Raw genomic sequence first — 22,862 nt, 5'->3', positions numbered from 1 at the left:
GGAAATGTGGCAAATAAACACAATGTGGTCTTTAGTGCTGAAGAGAAGGTGCTGCAACTGTCTTGTCTGGTGGACCCACTCTCCCTAGCTAAGTCCCACCAATGGTCCCTTCTCCAAGCAAAACCTCTTGACTCTCCAAATGATATAAGGTAACCCCCAGCCCCCACCATAACTCTCACCCAGTTTCCACACCAGCTCCCACACCAGCCACACTCACTTCGCTGCTTCATCAGTGCCTGTCCTCTAATAACCTGACAGATCACAGTTCCACAAGAACGTTTTTATACCCATAATATCCCTGGTTCCTCATGTCTGCTACCTGGTACATGAACAATCAGTCAGCCATTAATAACTATTTATTTTTAGAAGAATATTCTATGAGATCTTTTAGTCAATGAACTATACATGATATTATTATATGATACCCTTTTTAACTAATGACATAGGACTGTAAGCCAATTACTTATAATAGTGATTTGTGGTTGTTGATCAGTGATTGGTGGTTTGTGATTGGTAGTCAGTGATTGGTGGTCGGTGATTGGTGGTTGGTGATTGGTGGTTGGTGATTAGTGGTTGGTGGTTGGTGATTTGTGTTTGGTGACTGGTGGTTGGTGATTGGTGGTTGGTGATTGGTGGTTGGTGTTGGTGATTGGTGGTTGGTGATTAGTGGTTGGTGGTTGGTGATTGGTGGTTGGTGATTAGTGGTTGGTGATTGGTGGTTGGTGGTTGGTGTTGGTGATTGGTGGTTGGTGATTGGTGGTTGGTGATTGGTGGTTGGTGTTGGTGATTGGTGGTTGGTGATTAGTGGTTGGTGATTGGTGGTTGGTGGTTGGTGGTTGGTGATTAGTGGTTGGTGGTTGGTGATTGGTGGTTGGTGATTGGTGGTTGGTGTTGGTGATTGGTGGTTGGTGATTAGTGGTTGGTGGTTAGTGGTTGGTGATTGGTGGTTGGTGATTGGTGGTTGGTGGTTGGTGTTGGTGATTGGTGGTTGGTGATTGGTGGTTGGTGGTTGGTGTTGGTGATTGGTGGTTGGTGATTAGTGGTTGGTGTTGGTGATTGGTGGTTGGTGATTAGTGGTTGGTGGTTGGTGATTGGTGGTTGGTGATTAGTGGTTGGTGGTTGGTGGTTGGTGGTTGGTGGTTGGTGATTTGTGATTGGTGACTGGTGGTTGGTGATTGGTGGTTGGTGATTGGTGATTGGGGTGTTGAGACTTGTTTTGCATGGTCAGAGATAGAACTGAGCCTTACACATGATAGGCAAGTGCCCCATGGAGCCTCACCTATACGCTTTAAATGTTATTCTGAGGCAAGATATTGCTAAGTTGTACAAGGTGGCCCTCAATCTTTCTGCCTCAGCTTCTGTAGTAGCCAGGATTGCAGGCTGGTGCCAATGTCCTCTGCTAGAGCACTTCTTTGACATTTTAATGTTAACTGATTTTTCCCTACAATAAAAACTACATCACATAATTTGTTGTGTAGTAAAACCCACAGGCAGAAAAATACCATGTTCCAAGTCGTTGTATTTTAAAATATCCAGAGGTTTCTAGACATTAATCCCAGTCAGCAGCCTTCTAAATCATTAACGCTGTCTGTTATACTCACAAAAATACACAGTTCATTTGAGGGACATTTGCAATGGTCAAGGCTCCTATATGCTAATGCTTACACTTATACAGACCATTTGCTTTTAAGTGTCACTTTTGGAAATGTTGTTATAATTTCAACAGCATTTGAATTGGTCCTTGAATCCCTTTAGCAAGTGAAGAAAACCAAATATTCCCTTCCCCTTTATGCTTCCTAAGAGGCCAGTCTCCAACCACAGCATTGCATTAAAGAGTGGATCACTGTGTTCAGAAATGTCTGCCCACCTTAGGGCTTAATTAAGCTCTCAAGACAAAATAAATGAGTGAATTAAAAGTGAAGATTAAAAAAGAACCAGTGCAGTGAAACATGGGAATAGAACAGCTGGAGAGTTTGTGGTGGTTTTCATTAGAATTGGCAGGTAAGGACTGAAGGGGCTTTCTCTCTCCATAGTTCATCCTAACTGTACTTTCCAATCTCTCTTGCTATTTACTGGCTTCCTAAAACCTTTTAGTGGGACAAATAGCCAATCCACCAACCTGCAGACATCCTTTCTTCCTATATTGTTATGTTTGCTAGACCCATACATGTTTCTTACCTTTAAAAGGGAATTCAATTATTTTTGGCATCACTTGAACACAAAGCATAAATTGGTTAACAAATCATGGAGGGAAGCTAGGGGACCCTGGATAGTGTGAAACTATAAATTTTGGTTCCCTTATTGTGAAACAGAACTTCAGTAATTTTGCAAACATCCTAGCTTCAGTTTCTAGGTTTTCCCCACTTGAATTTTAGTGAATATTATATGATACATTTATGTATATAGTCTAATTTATTAAATAGCAAATTAAATGAGTATCTAGGGAAAGCAAATGATTCTCCATGATCTATAGAATACAACCATAGAGTCTGTTGCACAGTGGCTCTACTACCTGAAGAGCTCCACCTCAGGGGATGAATCAAAAACCATTGATCTTACCACCTGGCTTGCCCTGTGGTTTTTGGAGGTGTCTGCTTCTGGAGGTGTTTGCTTCTGACTTCATTTAGATCTGAATCTCTCTGATCACCTTCTAGCCTGTGATGGTTAGTGTTAATTGTTGACTTGACAGAATCTCTGGTTACCAGTGAGATGGACCTCCAGGTATGTTGTTAATTCAAATGGGAAGACCTGTCCACTGTGGGTGGCAGCATTCCCTAGGCAAGCAATCCTGGTCTGTATTAAAAGTGGAGAAAATGAGCTGAGCACTTGCATGAACCCTCCAAGGTTGTATTCTGACTGTACTGAGATGTTCCTGTCCTGATGGACTGCAACCGGAGCTGAGATAAAATACAGCATGTCGCCTGTAACTTGCTTTTGTCGGGATGTTTTATTAAAGTGACAGAAGAGAAATTAAGACGTGGTCTAAGGCTGGGTGAGAATAGAGTAGACCACCATGCTGTCCACTGCGTGAGTTGGCCTCTGAAACTATGGTTGTATGCAAACCACACCCAGCCTTGGGAAACCACAAAGGCTGAAGCTCCTGGGGTCTTTAGAAAGACTCAGCAATGAGATGGGAGGCTAGGCATGACCTCCTTAGGGAACACCCCCAGAGAACCAACCCTACACAAGCACGTCTCAGCAGCCCTTCCCATTGCCCAGGCCTGAAGGCATGATGGCAGCTTTCGGGGTCCCCCTTAGCACCTTTTCTTCCTACTCTGTGTCCAGAGGGGTAACATTTCAGCACTTCTTTCACAGAGAAGAAACATTAACCAAACTCTCCTCTAAAAACGAGTTATTTCAAACCCTGCATCCTCCTGAGGTAATCACACACAGAATATTGAGGGGTGTTTATGAGGTACCACACACTTTCCAATAAGCTCTCTCTCTCTCGCTTTCATGGACTGACAGAAGCCATCTAGGGAAGGCTATGGCAAGCAAGTGAGTTTCCTGGAGATGGCCCACCATTTTGCGTGGCTGTCATGGGTGCACTCTGGAGACTTCATTCCAGGATTGCTTCTCACCGCTGATGTCGTTCCTGTCATTGTTGCATAGCCTAATGGTCCTTGGTCATCAGCCCACCCTATTGGGCAAGTTTCCTGCAGATCAACCTGAAGTTGACCTTTTCATGAATTAATGCTGTTGGATTAACTAATGATTTTATATAATTCAAATAATTTTAGGAACAAAGTTTAAGGAGACAGTTTTAGTTGTTTTGCCAGAAAGATGTGATAAAGTTAGTGTCTTGGTTTGTATATGCCCAGGGAGTGTCACTATTAGAGGGAGTAGCCATGTTGGGGTGGGTGTGGCCTTGTTGAAATAGGTGTGTCATCATGGGCATTGGCTTTAAGACCTTCAGCCTTGCTGCCTGGAAGTCAGTATTCTGCTAGCAGCCTTCAGATGAAGATGTAGAACTCTCAGCTCTGCCTGCACCATTCCTGCCTGGATGCTCCCATGCTACTGCCTTGATGATAATGAACTGAACTTCTGAACCTGTAAGCCAGCACCAATTAAATGTCATTCTTGTAAGAGTTGCTTTGGCCATGGTGTCTGTTCACAGCAGTAAAACCCTAAGGCTGAGTCAAGAATAGAGGGTGCCCACTCCTCATAGAGTAGTAAGTAAAGACTGAATGAAAAGGTAGCCAGCGGGAGATGGCTAGACATGAGGGGGCAGAGGAATGGTGTGTGGGAATGACTGAACTTCATTATATAAATGTATAAAACTGTCAAGCAATTAAAAATGGAAATGGAGTGTGCTGCTAGGTTAGAGATTAGAGAATCTTAAAATATGTGGGATATTCAAAATAAGTCAGGCTGCACAATAAGGAATACAATGAGCTTTCATAAGTTGTGCTAAGAAGGGAGATGGGCTCTTTGCAAAAGAGCTGTCTCCCAGAGTCCTCTGCTGCCCCAATAGAGTGTGCCATCTCTTTCTACTAGGACCCTGCTTGAAGAGAGGTTAGGGAACCTTTAGGGGATAAAGTCTTGCTGGAAGAAATAGGTGGGGTTTTAAGGTTTTAGACCCCACTTCCTGTACTCTGTGTGCTGTGGAAAACTGTGATCATCCATCTTCTTGGTCCTGCTACCATGCCTGCTTAGCACCGTGTCCTCCACACTGTGTGCCAATGACAGGCTTTGGCATCCGTGTGGTGGGTAAACCAAGGCAGCCAGCCACTGGAGGTCAGTGCTTAGGGCCACTGACCAGGGTGGATCCAGATACCTACAGGGGCTGCTGCCAAAAGCAGCCAGCGATCAGAGAAGTCAATCAACAGACTTTTTATAGATTAACAAAGTGTGAGCAAGCAAGGTAGTTTTCTCAGCCAGTTCCTCTTGCTGGCAGGCAGCAACGTGTGGTTACAAAGAAAGGAGTAACTGTTTTATTATTCATCTTTAAGAGTGATCTTGTAAAAATCTTAAACCTTTATATAAAAGTCAGTCATATCTATCTTAAATCCTCAGAACACTTGTCTACTCATCAGAAATTCTTAGTAAGTCATATCAGGAAGCTGAGGGCAAACATGGGTACAAGAAATCAGTCATCACCAGTGCAGCTTCAGTGAGAGTCATGTCATCCAGTGCCGCCGTTGTTCTTGTTCCCTGATCATAAAACGTCCCTAGCTTAACTAATAAGAGTGTGCCTTTCTGAACTTCTAATTGTTCCCTAAGATTTTCTACATCAGAGCCAATAGCAAAACCATCTCAACCTAGCTTCACTAACAACTTTATTCTTCCAAAGTTTTCTAAGAGTGGTAGACATAGCTGGCAGTCTACATCTCTAAGTTCTTTCCTAGAGTGGTGACTGAATTGTTACTCTGCTCCAGCAGCAGTGCCTGAATGAGACCAAGCACTATTATTGTGAGTGCCGGAGACACTGCCCACTTAAAGTTCCTACATAATTCTTAGATTAGGAGGGATGTGAGGGCAGCAAGCAGAGCAGAACTCTATCTATAACAGCATAAGGTCCTCAGGACACAGAGTCCTTGGGGTTGGGCCACACCAAGACCCATCCATGTGGCCGTGGTAACCTATAGGCTGCATTCCATGAGTTCTAAAGGTATTTGTCATTCCTCCTGCATGGTCTCAGCAAGTGTGTCCTCCCTACCGAGTCCTCCTCACTGTGTCCTCCCCTCCATATCCTCCCCTCTGTGTCCTCCCTACCATGTCCTCCCCTCTGTGTCCTCCCTCTGTGTCCTCCCCTCTGTGTCTTCTCTTCCTTGTCCTCCGCTCCATGTCCTCCCCTCTGTGTCGACCCCACCATGCCCTCCCCTCTATGTCCTCCCTACTATGTCCTCCCCACCGTGTCCTCCCCTCTGTGTCCACTCCACCGTGTCCTCCCTTCCATGTCCTCCCCTCTGTGTTCTCTCCACCATGTCCTCCCCACCGTGTCCTCCCCATTGTGTCCTCCCCACCGTGTCCTCCCCACCATGTCCTCCCCACTGTGTCCTCCCCACAGTGTCCTCTCCACCACGGAGGACCCTACCCTTTCTGGAACTATGAGCCTAAATACTCCATTTCTTCTTATGTTGCTTTTGGCAATGGTGTTTTATCAGAGCCACAGTCATGTGACTGACACAGATGGGAGCTTCAGTATGTGGATTCCCTTAGTAAAGGTGGCTGCCACCAGCATGAGGTCACCAGCTGTGCTGTTCCTACAGAGTCCTGTCTACAGCACTGCTCTTAAGAGCATGTTTGATAACACTCATGTTCTTTCTTAATGTAAATGAGGCTCAGAAACATGAGGAGAGTGATTCTTGTCAAACAATTTACTGTATTTAAGCAGGACATGCAGCACGTCTAAGGTCTTCAAGAGATACTGCATTGGTCAGGCACAAATAAACTAGAGTGAGGTTATTAGAACTTGCCTTAACAATGCCTATGGGTAAAGTTCGGACAGCTAGAGGAGAGGATGGCTCAGTCCCAGTCCAGGATCCCCATTCCCAAGGATGCTGACAGAAGCCCCAGTTCAAGGTCAAATGCCGCAGAGCCCTTGGGGGTTTCGGTGCAAATCCCAGGATGAAAGGCTGGAGAACCTGAACTCCAGTGTAGGGCAGTGTAGGTGGGAGGAGGGAGGAAGTCTGAGGTGAATCGTATAGCTTTCTCCCTCTGCTCTCAGGTCTCAGACCTACTGGGAAGTGCCCAAGATACATGAGTCTTCCCCAGTCAGTCTGCTTCCAGCTTTGGGGGCTCTCCTGGAAACACCTTTGGGGACACACCCAGAGCTCTGTCCTTATCAAAGCCTCTCAGTCCAGTCATAATGACACTCAACAGTAGCCATCACACCTGCTCTGAGAAATGATCAGGAGGGAGGTGTGGCAATTATCCAAAAGCAAACCTCAGTCCAAATAAGACTGCAGAGTTCACAGACAAGCACCTGTGTGATTGGGGTCATAAGGGTCCTGTGTGACATTGTGTAGGGGTCACTAGTTTGTAACTGTAGAGGCAGATGTTGTAGGGCGTCTTCTGGTCCTGGAGTCCCAAGGAAGAAATGATGTCCCAGATGTGAGGTGAACACTTGCTCCACTAGGGTAACTTTCCATGAGGTGTTGTCATGGTGATCTGCTACCAGGAGGTGTTGTCTTGGTGATCTACAACCATGAGGTCTTGTCATGATGATCTACATCCTTGAGGTGTTGTCATGGTGATCTACAACCATGAGGTGTAGTCATGGTGATCTACAACCATGAGGTCTTGTCATGGTGATCTACTACCACGAGACATGGCCCAAGGCCAAACAGTCAGTTGAAATCCTCCATAAATTATCCAAATCAGTGTGTTTTCTGAGTAAGTTGATTGTCTGAGGTGGTAGCTACAGAAATAAGAACAAGACTGTAACAAACAGCATAGGCTTGCATCTTGGACTGTTGCCATGGTAACATGAGAGGGTGACATTAGGGGACTGTGGATAAGGGATACAGAAGGAAGCTCTGTGAACTCTTTGGAAAACCTAAAATCATCCCATTTTTTGAGTTTAATTCTGTCTTGTTTACTCATGAGCCTAACACAATATGAAAGCTAATAACAAAGTATAAATCTGTATATCCATACCAAAACTCACATTTCCTGATATCTACCAACAAAATCTAATATCTGAGCAGAATTTAATTTTCAGGAGGTGAGCACTCAGGAGCCTGCTGCTCCCAAGCACCCTCCCCGCCATTTCTTCCCTTTATTACTTGCCTGATTTGAGGCTTTCTGCCACAAATCTGCATTATTTTATAAGAAAATCGTGGTGTTTACGTTATCAAAACCATAGGTGACAGACCTCCTCGACATTTTGCAGAACAGATAGTACCCTTCAGAGTGTAATATTTTATATCTGAGAATCATATGTCATGGTAAAAACCCATTTTAGATTTAGTTGGGTTTTTTTTAAGTCCTCTGTGGAGAAATGTGTGCTCAACATTATCCCACCTCCAACCCCAGCTGACCTTTCGTTTGATAGGAGAGATCCTGGTTTGTTATAGGAAGTTCTGTGTCAGCTGTGCCGCCCTCAGTTTCCCCAGCGAGCAGGACATTTTCCTACCCCTGACGTCTGCCCCTCGGTGTCTCCCTTCCCTGTGCACTGCTGCCTTCACCTTCATGCAAGGCTCCTCCATCCCTCAGTGGGAAGACCAGTCCCTTCCCTGGGGAAGGCCAGCGACCTCTCAGCTGGAAACATAAGACAATCGCGATGAAGAATTAAGATATCACTTAGCTATAATGAAGAACAGGACAGACAGGAAAAGAAGTGGGTTTTGTTCCCGAGTAACATTTGCAGAGTGTTTCCGAATTGTTTCCTCAAAGGGTGGCACTAGTGATAAGTCAGTGCTCCCAGTAAGGCCTGCCCCAAAGATCTTCAGTTACAGTCTTCCATAGTGCAAATGAAGAAACTGAGGCACAGAGAGATTATAGAGTAGTAGAAGAAGAAGACTGGAACAGAGACAGCCATGGCTTTAAGAAGCAGATTCCTGACTTGTAGATCTCTCTCTCTCTCTCTCTCTCTCTCTCTCTCTCTCTCTCTCTCTCTCTCTCTCTCTCTCTCTGTACATGTGCACATGCATGTCTCGTCTGCACACTTTGTGCTTGTACATATCAAGGCCGATGTCGAGTGTCAGGCATCATTTCCCAGGTGCCACCCACCTCTCTTAAGACAGAGTCTCTCACTAACCTGGAGCTTGCCAAGTGCCTGAGGCTAGTTAGCTAGCAAACACCAAGGATCCTCCTGGTTCTGTCTCCCCAGCCCTGGAATTATGAGAGCATGTAAGCCACCTTCTTATTGCATTCTGGGGAGTGAGTCCAGGGCCTCTTTCCCGCACAGCAAACATTTTATAGATTGAAGAATCTCCAAGTAAGCCCCAAGACCATGTCCAATACTCTAATAACCTGATGTGGGATGCACTTCTTACTCCCAGACAATTAAAATACTATCTAATCTGAGGGACGTTTCCATTCATTGAGATAATGACATGGCCACCATATTTACTTTTGGGAGAAGAGCTGGCAGTTAGTTCCAAGCCCACTGAGCACTCTGATGTAAGTGAGCTGCTCCTTCGAGTCCCACAACACTGAAGTTAATGTCTGTCTAAAAGACAAAAAGCCCCTCCCGGTTCTGTAGGTGGACAGGAAGCAGCAGCTGGTCCCTCCCAGCACCCTCTCCACAGGGATTCCATGCACTGTTTGACTCTTTGCTGGGCAATCTGTCAGGAGCTGTGCTGGTTATCCAGCCCAGAGCAAGCTAGTGGGCCTTCGTGGCATTTACCCTTCCATAGGAGGCCAATTGTTTATGATCTGGAACAAAACTGTTCATTTCACTTTCATGACGAGTCAAATGGAAGAAACAGCGTTTTCCTCTCTGTCTCAGAGGAGGAAATTTGCTGTCCCCTGCTCTCCACAGCCCCACCTCCCTTGGTTTCCATGTGTAAAGTACCCTGAGGCAATGGGTTCTGCCTCCCTAATCCCCCAGGACAGGGGTCTCCTGTTACTGCTCCACTGTGTGCCCCTCTCTTCCTCTGCAGCCTGCTGCAGTAACATTTGGGTCTCTATGGCCAGACCGTGCGCTGCACATTGCTGGAGTCTCTTGTGTCTGATCTTCTGAGGAAGATCTTGTCCTGCTTTAACTCCTGTTGTCTTCCTGTGCTGACATCCATACTTGGATTGCTATCTTCCGGAGACAAGGACTAGCCTCGGCTCCTGTGCACTTTTCTGGGTACCTGTGTACTGCCTTCCAGTGGGAGGTGCCAGGCCCCAATCTCTATTCCCCTGCCTCAGGCACTGCAGTCAGTCTTCCCAAAGGGGTGAGGATGCAGGTAGCCCCTTCCTACCTGTATTACACTATTAGCAGGATTCTCTAGAGGAAGGGAACTGATAGAAGGAACCCTGATAGGAAGGGAGTTGGGAAGGAAACTGGATGCTGCTTCCTGTCCTCATATAGAACTGTGAGAGGCATATGTGCATACATACATATGTATGTATGTGTGTATATATGTATAAATGTGTGTGTATATAATGTACATGTGTACATACAAATATGCACGTATATAATGTATGTGTACATACGTATATATGTGTGTGTTATGTATATAATGTATATGTGTATGAATGTATATGTGCATGTGTGTATATAATGTGTGATGTATATACATGTATAAATGTAAATTTATATAATATATGTGTATATATGTATATGTGTGCATGTATGTGTATGATGTATATTTTTATATATGTATACATATGTGCATATATAATGTCTGTATAAATGTGCATGTATATGTATATAATGTATATGTGTACATATTTATATGTGTGTATACATATTACATGTATGTATAAGGGTGTGTGTATATAGTATGTATGTAATCATATGTGTATATATGATTTATATGTCTATGGTATGTATGTAAAGGAGGTTTATTAGAGTGGCTTATAGGATGTGGTCTAGCTACTCCAACAATGACTGTCCAGCCGCAGAAGGTTCAAGAAACCAGTAATTCTTCAGTTCCATGAGGCTAAACGCCTCAGCTGGTCTCCATATATGCCAGGATTCTGAAAAAGTGGGCCTCAGTGCCAGTGGAGGAATGGGCTTGCCAGCAAGGACAAAGAGGCAAACAGCAAGCCGTCTTCTTCCACATCCTTATTTAGGCTTCTGGAACAGAAGGTGTGGCCCAAATTAAAGTTGGATCTTCCCAGCTCAGAAGATCCAGATTAAAAATGGGGCTTCCCACTTCAAATGGTTTAATTAAGAAAGAAATGCCTCACAGAAGTGCCCAACAGCACGGGCTTTAGTTAATTCCAGATGGAGTCAGGTTGGCAACCAGGAACAGCCACCCCAGCACCCCAGCACCCCAGCTGGCACCAGTTCCAACCCAGAAGCTGCTCTTAGCTTTCCCATCACGATGCACCATGAGGGACTTCTCTATTCCTCCACCTGCAGCGCCCCTTTGCCGTCGTCCTTGCTCTCCCCCTGACAGCCCTGATCAGGAGTCACCTAAAGCAGCATCCTGGATAGATTGTTATGTTCTAACAATAGTGTGAAAACCTAATTCACATATTTTATAACTCACTCGCTGAAAGTGTTCACTCAGAGCTGGAGAGATGGCTCGGTCCAGTAAAGTACTCTCCGTGCAATCATAAGGACCTGAGTTTGGACCACCAGAGTCCACATAAAAATGCTAAGCATGGCGGTGCTTCTGGAACCCCAGGACTGAGCACCCCTGGGACTTCTCCATCACCTACTCTGGCCAACTGTTGAGTTCTAGAGTCAGTGAGAAACCATCTCAAAAACTAAGGTGGAGAAGCAGTTGAGGAAGCCACTTGACATCAAGCTCTGGCCCCCAAACCCCAAACACATTAGACACGGAAAACACAGGAAGTGATTAAGTCTACAGTTCAGTGGGTCTTAAGACATCCACAGAGCTGTGCAACAACCACTATAGTAGCTTTTAGAAGATGTCTGTCCCCCAAATGACCAGCAGTGTGTTAATTACCTCCATAGCCCAGCAACCAAATGTTGCACAGAGACAACTTAAAGAAAGTTCATGATTTCAGAGGTTTCAGCATCAGAAGGAAATACCAGTGTACTGTTAGCTTTGTCTTTCCCACTTTCTGTTCTATTGAGAAGGCTCTACACACCTTCAAGGTAGATCTTCCCTCCCGAATCAATCATGTGTGGAAACAATCTCACAGACATACCCAGTGTTGTGTATCTGACCCAACTCGTAGGTCATCTTAAATCTAGTCAAGTTGACAATAAACGTTAGCCAGTATAGCCCAACCTTATTGCTGTTGTTGATTCTAGATGTGTCTGTGTTTATTGCAAGATAGGGTCTCACTATGTAGCCCTGTCTGACCTGGAACTCACCTGAGTTCCTGTATGACCTGGAACTTTAATCCCAGCACTTAGGAGGCACAACTCACCACCTCTGCCTCCTAAGTGCTGGGATTAAAGTCCTGTGCCATCAAAAAAAAGGGCCCTCACTTCATCTATAATTACTCCAAGTTACTAACTCAGCCCAGCAACAAGGGCTGAACACTCTGCTGCCTCCAGACCTTGTCATCTGCCTTGCCCTCTTTCCTCAGAGTCTGCACAGCCCCCACACTTCAGTACCCTTTTGCAGATCTAGGTTTCTCAGGTAGCTGAAAGCCCCTGATCAAGACTTCGTGCTGCTTTATGTTGTGTCTGAAGTGGCTCCTCCTGATGACACACTTTGAATCTGAAATCTCACTTGTGCCTCTTTCTTTCCTACCTCTCCAACCCAACCAGGAGATGACTAGGTAACATCCACCATGTCCTCTGTTGCTGTAAAATTATAAAAAATGTTGTCTTTTATCCCACACTAGGTCCGGCACTGCAGTGCCCCAAGATATCTGGTAGACATCTTCATCTCAGTCAGCAAAGCCTCTCACCTGCTTTGCTCCATCCCATATCACACTGCCGATGGCTTCTCTCTGAGCCTGGCAGCAATCTCTCTAGTTCCCAAGGCAGGTTTCTTCCATGCCAGAAATATACATCCCAATTCCGTGGCGGCCTAGTGTCTCCAGCCACCACATACTCTCTTGAACTTAAATCACCACATGAAAGAACACACAACACAATAACCTCTGATCCAGTTGATAAGATATAATTGCCCACCTAGGCATACAAAGCCCTGTACACATCCATCCATTAAGAACATTCATAACAACCTGTACATGTGCAGAGAGGAGTCTTAACATCCGCCTCCCTGTTCTCTCCTCTGCTTCTCTCCTCCCTCACTCCAGTCTCCTCCTCTCTCTAAAACTTTTCTCCCGCCCCTCCTTCCTTCTTGTTTAATGACAGGCCTCGTTCTATCTTGTACCTGCCTTCACCTGTGTGACATCATCCTACAGTCCTCATCACCGACAGTGAGCTTATGCTGTTCAGTGCTAACCATTCGCCTGGAAATCAACCCACACGACAGGTCATGTTCACTCAAGGCACACATTCCTTTAAGCAAATATGTGTGTTCCACTACGTAGCTTAGAAGCACGATTCTAAGTTTATCCATTTTGTAGTTTTTGATTTTATTTTCAACAGAATGCACTTTTGAGCCATCCAAAGGTGCTTGTAACAGCCCCCCTCCCCAAAATATTGAGATGAGCATATGAAATACAAAGGGCTATTCTGAGTTCTACTCTTGCTACAAAAGGGAAAGACAGCATCACGTACTTGGTCGATCCTGAATCAGTTATGAAAGCAAATAGCAGCGGCTTTCTGCTTGGCTTTGGAAGTATGTTTATTCCCTGGATTGATGTGGGAATTTTCCCTTCCATTATTTAGAAACCAAACTGATAAGGTAATTAAATCTCCTCGAATTACAATACTCACTGTCATTAGTCTCAATAAACCAGCAGCTGAGTCTCTTCCATTATGGAATGACAGGTTGATCGACAGCTATAGTCCTTTGACTAAGGCACCTGTTCTTCCTTTTGTTGTCTGTGGGCCACCTCTCAGCTTTCTTTGATCATCATGATGTTATTTTCTCAGACTCACTCTTGTTCTCTTCCCCATGCCCCAGCACCCCTCCCTCCACCAACCCCTCTCTTCCTCCAGAGACATCATCTGAGTCAGCACTTCCGCAGCTATTGTCCAACACACCAAGATGTTCTAATTCCTGGCTAGTGTTGTAGTGGTCTCCTGACCGCCCCTGTCATCATGAGTAAAAAGGAAACCATCTCTGTTCTCTTACAAAGCTGTTGGGATGATTCCTTTAAAGCCTAAGTCCTTGCATGGCAGCCCATGTCTACAGCCTTCAGCTCATCCAGACAAAAGCCATATTCTACCAGCAGCTGTACATCTGGACCCTTAGTGTTGTGAACCCTGGACTGGACACATACTATCTCAAGACTGTTGCGCTTGATACCCTTCTGTCTAGACCATTCTTCCAGGTAACAGCTGTCTCCCATCTCTCCCTCATATCATCCATCATTCAACATCCACCTTTTCTAGGGAGGCCTTTTCCAACCACTATGTAAAAGATGGCGGTGCACACGTCAGTCAGCATGCTTATCTGATGGAGTCTGTGTTCTGCCCGTGTGGTTCATGGTTTTACCTAGGTCTTCACTATGTTGTAAGCTAAGTAAATTTCCTTCCTTCTTTCTTTCTTTCCTTCCTCCCTTCCCTTCCTTCTTTCTTGTTTGCTTTTTTGTTTGTTTGGTTTGGTTTGGTTTTCAGTCCTGGGGACCAAGCCCAGCACCTTCAGCATTCTATATAAGAATCTACAACTGAGCTACAACCCCATCCGCTCTGTAAAGCTGGGACCTATTATCTTTAGTTCATTATGTTCCAGTGCCTAACAAATGCACATCCTCATTATTTATTGAATGGATGAGATAAATGACTTGTATGCACATTGGCTGCCCACAAGAGTAACACTGTAGCAGTCCCTGAAAACCCCCACAGGCCGATGTGTCTCCATCTTGTGTCTTAGGTGTATACCTAGGAACAGGATCCTGCATTCTGTGTAAATCTTTTTGAAGAACTGGTAGACTGATGTTTTCTCAGTATTTTTCATGTTGCTGTTATAAAATACCCTGTACATGAACAACTTGAGAGAAAGAGTTCTTTATCTCCATCCAGTCCATTGTGGTGGGAGAAGCAAGGATTGAGCAGGCAGTCACATTAGATCCAGTCAGAAAGAAGAGAGCAATAAACAGGAAGTAGATCTGGACCACAAAGGCCTAAGGCCCGCCTCCCAGTGACCCACATCCTAAGAAGACTCTACTACCTAAAAGCTTCACAAGCTTCCTGAACAGCACCACCAGGTGGGGACAAAGTGTTCAATGGAAGAGTGATTAAGAATGATTCCCAATGTCAACCTCTTGCCTCTGCATGCATGGGCACACATGTGCATGTGCACCTGTGCAGATGTACACACACACACCTGACACATGCACCCACATGCATCTAAACAAATGCATACATATACATGTAAAGTAGGAATAATTTTAGAATCTTCTCTAGGAAGTGAAGTCCATCTTATCCTGTTTTCCCCTTTGGTGCCCACCAAGCCAGCACAAACTCCCAATGGACATAAAAGGACTCCCTGAACTATGCCTGGGCCAGTGTGGTGCAGAACTATGTGGAGACACACACAGAAAATGATGGGTGCAAATGAAAGGGAGCTGAAAGCAGGGTCATCTCATTTGGCTTGCAGCATTTCGGCTGGTTTCAGTGCAGTCGCAGCTAGACACCTCCAAGCGTTCATCCACCTCTGGGTGCTTCAGAAGGCAAGCTCGCTCCTTCATGCCTTTAAATACACAAATGTGGGATCCAGAGATGTGCAGTTATTTATTTAATGCCCTAAGGCAATTTTCCTTGTGAGGTTACCACAGAGTTTCTACCTTCTCCTTCAAGCTCAGAAATTCAGGCCATAGAAATTTTAAAATCTCTTTTTTAAGTAGCCTTTTCATCCCTTTGAGACATCCCCCTTGGTCTTCAAAGGCTGTCTCTTTTCTCTTTGTACTAATAACATGTTGCCTTCTGGTCTGCAGTCTGCTCATCAGACCCATGTAGTGAACTCAATAAATATGGTGAGCACATGAAAGCTTCTAGGCATGTGATGAAGCAGAAGTCCTGTGTGAACTCACAAATTTTTCATGACAGGTGGGCACAACAGTCCTTGTGATCCTGACAGTGATCCCAGCCCTTGGCAGACCACATGAAGCAGCTGTCTTTAGGATTACTTTCTCTCCATCAGTGCCCTTCAAACTTACTCTCCTTCCCTACCGAATGCACCTTCCAATTTTGTCTCTTGGGGGCTCATATTGTACTTGGGTCTTTGAATTAGCCATCTGCTAGTTGATGAGCATTTTAAAATTTTCTGTCAGACGTAAGTGTTCCTGAAAGACTATTAACAGGAATACTCGCTCTCAGACGAAGCAAAGAGCTGGTGATGGTCTCCATTGAGCAGGCTGCATTATTGCACCCTAGAAGCTGGATGGCAGCCATATTGCTTTCCTGTCTGTCAGTAGAATGTCGATATACAGTGACCCTGTATCACAAGGTCAGAGAAGGAAATGTGTCCAAAGGTAAGGAAGTCAAGTAGTGAGGTGTCAGCATCAGTGCCACACCCCCATCACCCATGATGGTCGAGTTTCCAGTTCAGTTGGCCACATCCTATCACAAGAGACACCAAGACTATGCCCTGCCGGGGAATTGTGCCTTCAGACATCTTGAGAAAAAAATGAGGAGAGTCACTTGTCTTTGTCAGTTCTCTGGAGGGAACTTCTGTCAAGAGCCATATTTCAAATCACAGCTCTGTCTCTCCCAGACTGGGCTACCATGGCACTATTACCTTAGGAGGGGTTTTGAGCTGCATCAGAGGCTGACTAAGCAATCCACCAAGTGTTCCCAGGCTGGTAGTTTGGCAGCCTCTGAGGCCACTTAAAGCTGATGCAATGCATCTTGGGAAGGAGGCTTCCTTCAGTCTACAAACTGCAAGTCTCTCATTCTCTTAGTTGGTTGCTCAATCTGTTAAGAAATTGCCTATATTGTGTTCAGCTTTAATAGCAAGTTGTCCTGATGCTAGAACATCCTCTCCAGAACACGCTGAGAGGAAGTAACAATAGGAACACGTAGTACAGACACTGCCCTTCAGCGTTGGCTTATCAGAGGATGGGGCATTTGGTCCCCGGATGAAGGCCTCACTACATGGGACTTGAAGATTTGTACTCTACACAAGACAAAACTCATGAGCTATAACAACATGTAACTGTATTCAAGGGGCTTGGAATCAGACAGTATTTAGCAAGCTCTTTCTGCCCCCAAGTAGAAGGCATCTTTGGTGGCTAATCATTGTTATATGTCTCCATATATGTATAAAAAAACAGTAGAATTCACCTTTTTGTCAATGAAGAGTTAGTTAATGAGAAATAAATGCATGATACCAAAGAATCAGCTGTTTTCCCTTGAGTAATTCACTACCAATTAAAAAAGTATGATTGGGAAGATCTTTGGATAACAATAGTAACAAAACTTAAAGTAGTCATCAATGAGAAATATACTAATAAAGGTGTAATTTCCCTTGTTGGTGTTGACAAAACACTTGACAAGAAAACCCTTAGAAGGACTTTATTTCCATTTATGGTTTGAAGGGCTATAGTCCATCACTGCAGGAAAGCATGAAGGTGGGTGTGTGAGAGAGCTCAACATCCAATCCACCATTGGGAGACAGAGAAGGAATCCTGATGGTCAATTTGCTTCCTGCTTTTTATTGAGTCTGGGATCCTAGCCCATGAATTGTCCTGACATAATCCAGTAGATCTTCTGAGGTGCTTGCCACCCCGGTCATTCTACATCATGCAAAGTTGATAATACTAACCATTATAACATAAAGAAGGACCATATGGAGCCCATATGAAGAAATACTTTAAACTTCAAGGAAATAACATAGTATGGACTTTCATATTCCTGGGTAGGAAAACTCAATATAACAGAGATGTTCATTCTTCAAATTACATGTTCAACCCAACAAAGTCTTTTTTTTTTTCGGAGACAAAAATATGTATATGTATGCTACAGATTTTTAAACGGCCTATGCTGAGACACCTTTGCTCAAATGTCATCTTTAACAATTTTGTAAGCACACTTAAGGTATTTTGTCATGGCCACACCCACCATCCTCTTCTCTTCCTGAGGAACTTCCTCCTGATTTGCTAACTATGCGGAGTTTAATTACTGTGGTTTGCACCTTTAAATGGAATGGATCAATAGCAAAACACCTTGAAAAATTATTGATTTAAAAAATGAATGACAAAGTCTATCAGGTATCGAGAATATTAGCAAAGTAATAGTAACTTATCAAGCAACTGTTCCAGGTGAAAACTCTGTGGGAAGAAAAGTGAAGCAGAAAGGATCCTGTAGAGCAGTCCTGGACATGAGAATGAGAATAGAATTCATTGCAAAAAGAAAAATAGTAATTTTTGAAGTGGAGTAGAATAACTAGTTAAATATTTAGAGAGGAAAAATTGAAACTCTAGCTTTATACTGCTCTCAAAAGAAAATTCCTAGTGGATTCAAAAAAATGTCAATAATGAAAAACCTTCATAAAAATTTTTTTGATCTAGAGATGAGAAAGCCAACTTCTGAGTTTGAGACATAACGAAGGAAAAGTCATAAAAATTGAGATGTCCATACATCAAAAAAAATGAAAAATGTTAAAGGACAAAATGAGACAGAAAACGCGTTAGAAACATCACAGATAAAATGTTCAGAGTAGGGAATGTATAAAATATTTACAACCCAAAAAAATAGGCAAGAATCGTGTCCAATTAACTTGAAATATTTGGCCTTGCTCAAATCAAGATATTACCTCTTATCCGTCAAATTGAATTTTCCTCCAGTAAGAACTTCCACTCTCAGTCGTGAGAGGAGACTCTTCCTCCTGCAGAAGCTTTGAGCTCACACAAGTTTCCTAATCAAGCAGCTGAGAGGGTGACTCCTTGTCAGAAGAGGAGGATCCTGTGCAAGCACTGAGTTCTCTGGAACATTAAAGGCGAGCCATCGTTGATTGGTGAGTTGACCATTTAAGCTGAAACTTCTTGAGGAACAGATGTCAGAGACATGTGGTCCACCTTCTACATGTGATACATTCTGAAGATTCTTCTAGAAGGGACATCCCTTGGTTACCAAGCTGGAAAATAGCTTTTAACACCAGATTCGATCACTAGGGTTGTAGTAACCTGAGTACAAAAGTTTACTGGGGTAGCTGTTATCATCTGCTGTACGTTATGCCCCTGGTGTGTTAATATCTTTCAGTGATGTCTCTAAAATGTTCTGTTTAAGTTCTGAGTGCCATTCTCAAATTTCCTGCATTTGTTTTGCTTAAATGTATAAGCAACTTGTGGTGTTCCCTTCTTCAGGCCTCAACTCTTGTGAAGGGTCTCATTCGCATGAAAATATGCTACAACCTCTGAGCTTGTCTCTGCCGACACTCACAAAAGTAAAAGATGTCACACAGAACACCCAAGTCCATCATCTTCCATCTCAGGGACCAACGGTAATGGCTTCAGCGGCATCACCGTGCCCATTGAAAGGTCAGTTTATTTCAATATTTGAGTCATTGTCAAGGACTCAGCAGAGACCCACTGCACTAAGCCCACCCCTACTCCAACCACCAATGAGTCCATCCTCACTCCACCCACCACAGTGAGCCCACCCCTACTCCACCCACCACAGTGAGCTCACCCCTACTGCACCCACCACAGTGAGCTCACCCCTACTCCACCCACCACAGTGTGCCCACCCCTACTCCACCCACCACAGTGAGCTCACCCCTACTTTACCCACCACAGTGAGCTCACCCCTACTTTACCCACCACAGTGAGCCCACCCCTACTCCACCCACCACAGTGAGCTCACCCCTACTTTACCCACCACAGTGAGCTCACCCCTACTTTACCCACCACAGTGAGCCCACCCCTACTCCACCCACCACAGTGAGCTCACCCCTACTCCACCCACCACAGTGAGCTCACCCCTACTTTACCCACCACAGTGAGCTCACCCCTACTTTACCCACCACAGTGAGCTCACCCCTACTTTACCCACCACAGTGAGCCCACCCCTACTCCACCCACCACAGTGAGCTCACCCCTACTCCACCCACCACAGTGAGCTCACCCCTACTTTACCCACCACAGTGAGCCCACCCCTACTCCACCCACCACAGTGAGCTCACCCCTACTCCACCCACCACAGTGAGCTCACCCCTACTTTACCCACCACAGTGAGCTCACCCCTACTCCACCCACCACAGTGAGCTCACCCCTACTTTACCCACCACAGTGAGCTCACCCCTACTCCACCCACCACAGTGAGCTCACCCCTACTCCACCCACCACAGTGAGCCCACCCCTACTCCACCCACCACAGTGAGCTCACCCCTACTCCACCCACCACAGTGAGCTCACCCCTACTTTACCCACCACAGTGAGCTCACCCCTACTTTACCCACCACAGTGAGCCCACCCCTACTCCACCCACCACAGTGAGCTCACCCCTACTCCACCCACCACAGTGAGCTCACCCCTACTTTACCCACCACAGTGAGTCCACCCCTACTCCACCCACCACAGTGAGTCCACCCCTACTCCACCCACCACAGTGAGCTCACCCCTACTCCACCCACCACAGTGAGCCCACCCCTACTCCACCCACCACAGTGAGCTCACCCCTACTTTACCCACCACAGTGAGCTCACCCCTACTTTACCCACCACAGTGAGCTCACCCCTACTTTACCCACCACAGTGAGTCCACCCCTACTCCACCCACCACAGTGAGCTCACCCCTACTCCACCCACCACAGTGAGCTCACCCCTACTCCACCCACCACAGTGAGCTCACCCCTACTTTACCCACCACAGTGAGCCCACCCCTACTCCACCCACCACAGTGAGCTCACCCCTACTCCACCCACCACAGTGAGCTCACCCCTACTCCACCCACAATGACCCCATCCCCACTCCACCCACCAAATAAACCCACATCCACTACAATGAGAACCCCCACTAGGAGGAAGCCTACACCTGAACCTTCCATGACCGAGGGCTGAGATCTGCTTTAAACTTTCAAGGTTAAAGGCTACATGATAGTCCCTGCAGCTCTCTCTCTCCATCTCTCCTGTTCTTCCTCCTGATTATCTTGCCCAGTTCTCTCCAGACAGACACCATCCTTCAGGCTAGTTCCTCTATAAGTCCGTGGCTCCATGCCCACCCCACAGGCTTTCTACAGGCAGTGGATGATAGGAGTTACTTCTCCAACCTGAACAGGCTCCAGCCTCCTGGCCCAACCATCTGTCCCTTCTGTCAAGGTGGTGGAAGTCGCTGGGACGTCTTGGCTTGCCAGACCCCCTTTGAGATGCATATGCTTTGCTTATACTAACATAATATATAATGTGTGATCATCAAGCTGGGAATTTAGAAATGATTTTAAGGAAAGGAGACTCATTTTGGTTTCAGAGTTTGTCATCAGAACCATCTTAAAAGCAGTAGAAAAAGAAATGACTGCTCTTCTTTCAGGATGGAAATGACAACCGAGAGCCGCAATGTGGCCAGGCTGCAGGGGCCAGACCGAGGTTGCATGGGCAGGGTTTCTGTTGCTGGGATGAAGCGCCATGACCAAAAATAAACCAACTCAGGGAGGAAATTGGTTATTTGGCTTACACTTCAAAGTCACTGTTGACCATCAAAGGAGTCAGGATGGGAACATAAACAAGGTAGGAACCTGGAGGCAGGGGATGGTGCAGAGATCATGGAGGGTGCTGCTTACTGGCTTGCACCCCATGGTTTGCTCATCTTGCTTTCTTCCAAGATCACCAGCTCAGGGATGACATCACCCACAATAGACTTGGCTCTCTCCCATCAATCACTAATTAAGAAAATGCCTTACAGGCCTGCCTACAACCCTATCTACTGGAGACTTTCTCTCAATTGAGGCTCCCTCCTCTCAGATTATTTTAACTTGTGTCAAGTTGAAGAAGACTATCCAGCACATAGGAGAAGAGTGCTGTGGACCAGCACGGTCTCTGGTCCGCAGTGAAGGCAGCACAGAATAGCCTGCCTCTGGCCCAGCAAGGCTCACACTGCTCTTCGACACATGGTTCTCTGACCTCTGTGTCCCTACTCCGGTGGGTGCAGGGTTAAAGCCTGAGGCCTTTGTTGCCATCTGGTGTCATCTCTATTGTGTTTTAAGAGTTCCTACCATAACCATAGTGTTAATAGACATTTCTCCCTTTGCTCAATTTGAAAGCACGTTGAATGGAGAGGAAACACCATGCTCTGTTTCAAGGAGCATTATTTGTTTGGAAGGGATACTTACAGATATGACAAAGAACAAACAGAGAGCTTTGCTCATCCGAGGAAAACTGGAGAAATGAGTTTAATACATATCTATTTCCATCCCAAACTCCATTGTGAATTTTATCTAAACTGGGGTTGGCAAGCATTTTATGTAAAGGATGAGACAGTAGGCATTTTAGGACTTTTGGACCATCCACTTGCTATAACAATAACTCAACTCTTTTCTGCAGCAGGAAGGGAGCCAGAGATGGCCCACTAAACAAAGATTTAGCATCCAGAGCAGGGGGACCAAGATACACTCATGCGGGGCTGAACTAGAGCCAAAGCCAGATAGCTTAATAGAGAATAAGAGTTCCCACCAGAGAGTAAGTAGGGAACACTCAAGGAACATCTGCTCTTCTTAGCTGAATACTTTAATTAATTTACTCTCACATGATAAGAAAGAATTTGTCCTTGATAGTCTGTGTGAGAAATACAGCTTGTACATACTGCCTATGTTTAATAGAGAGGATGAAACTTCAAACATATTAAGAACCAGAGGCATTCCCAAGAACTTGTGATGTGAATAGCATCAGGGGATAGTGAATACATCTATGACTTTACCTGGTGAGACAAAAGATGGAGTCCTCTCACCCCAAACAGAGCACTAACACCATACCAAAAAATAATCCCACCATGGTAAACTTAGTGAAACAATGGGTTTATGGATTTACTTACAGAGCAAGGGTGACAGATGACTTACGGAAGCATGGATGGCCACATCACACAAAAGACTATCCCCCAGAGTGAGAGACCACTCACTCAGACATATCTGGGCCTCCCTGCTGAAAATAGCTGCTTCAGAGTCTCTTCTCCAGGAATTCTTAGTACCTGTATAATCTTGGGGAGGAGTATTTAATTTTGTAATTTTCAGGAGCTTCCTGAGCCTTTAAAGTTATGTTGACTTCTTGGGTCTTAAGAGACACCCTCCAGGAGAAAGTTGTTTAATTTGGAGGAAATGTCTGCACAATT

General features: G+C 45.2%; 1 long non-coding RNA gene across 2 annotated transcripts in view; it reads left to right on the top strand.

Moving 5' to 3' along the window:
• Positions 1–22,862, top strand: part of LOC108352313 (uncharacterized) — a 54,654-nt gene that overhangs the window by 16,360 nt on the left and 15,432 nt on the right. Inside the window, exons 2-4 of one of the 2 annotated variants that reach the window (XR_015633355.1) lie at positions 18,394–18,563; positions 18,913–19,086; positions 21,072–21,268. This is a non-coding gene — a long non-coding RNA (uncharacterized LOC108352313). The remainder of the gene's footprint in view (positions 1–18,393; positions 18,564–18,912; positions 19,087–21,071; positions 21,269–22,862) is intronic. The other variant, XR_015633354.1, reaches the window with a different exon arrangement.

Source organism: Rattus norvegicus, chromosome 11 (genome assembly GCF_021556685.1).
Source record: "Rattus norvegicus strain SHRSP/BbbUtx chromosome 11, alternate assembly SHRSP_T2T, whole genome shotgun sequence".
Classification (NCBI taxonomy): domain Eukaryota; kingdom Metazoa; phylum Chordata; class Mammalia; order Rodentia; family Muridae; genus Rattus; species Rattus norvegicus.
This window is presented reverse-complemented; position numbering and strand designations above follow the sequence as displayed.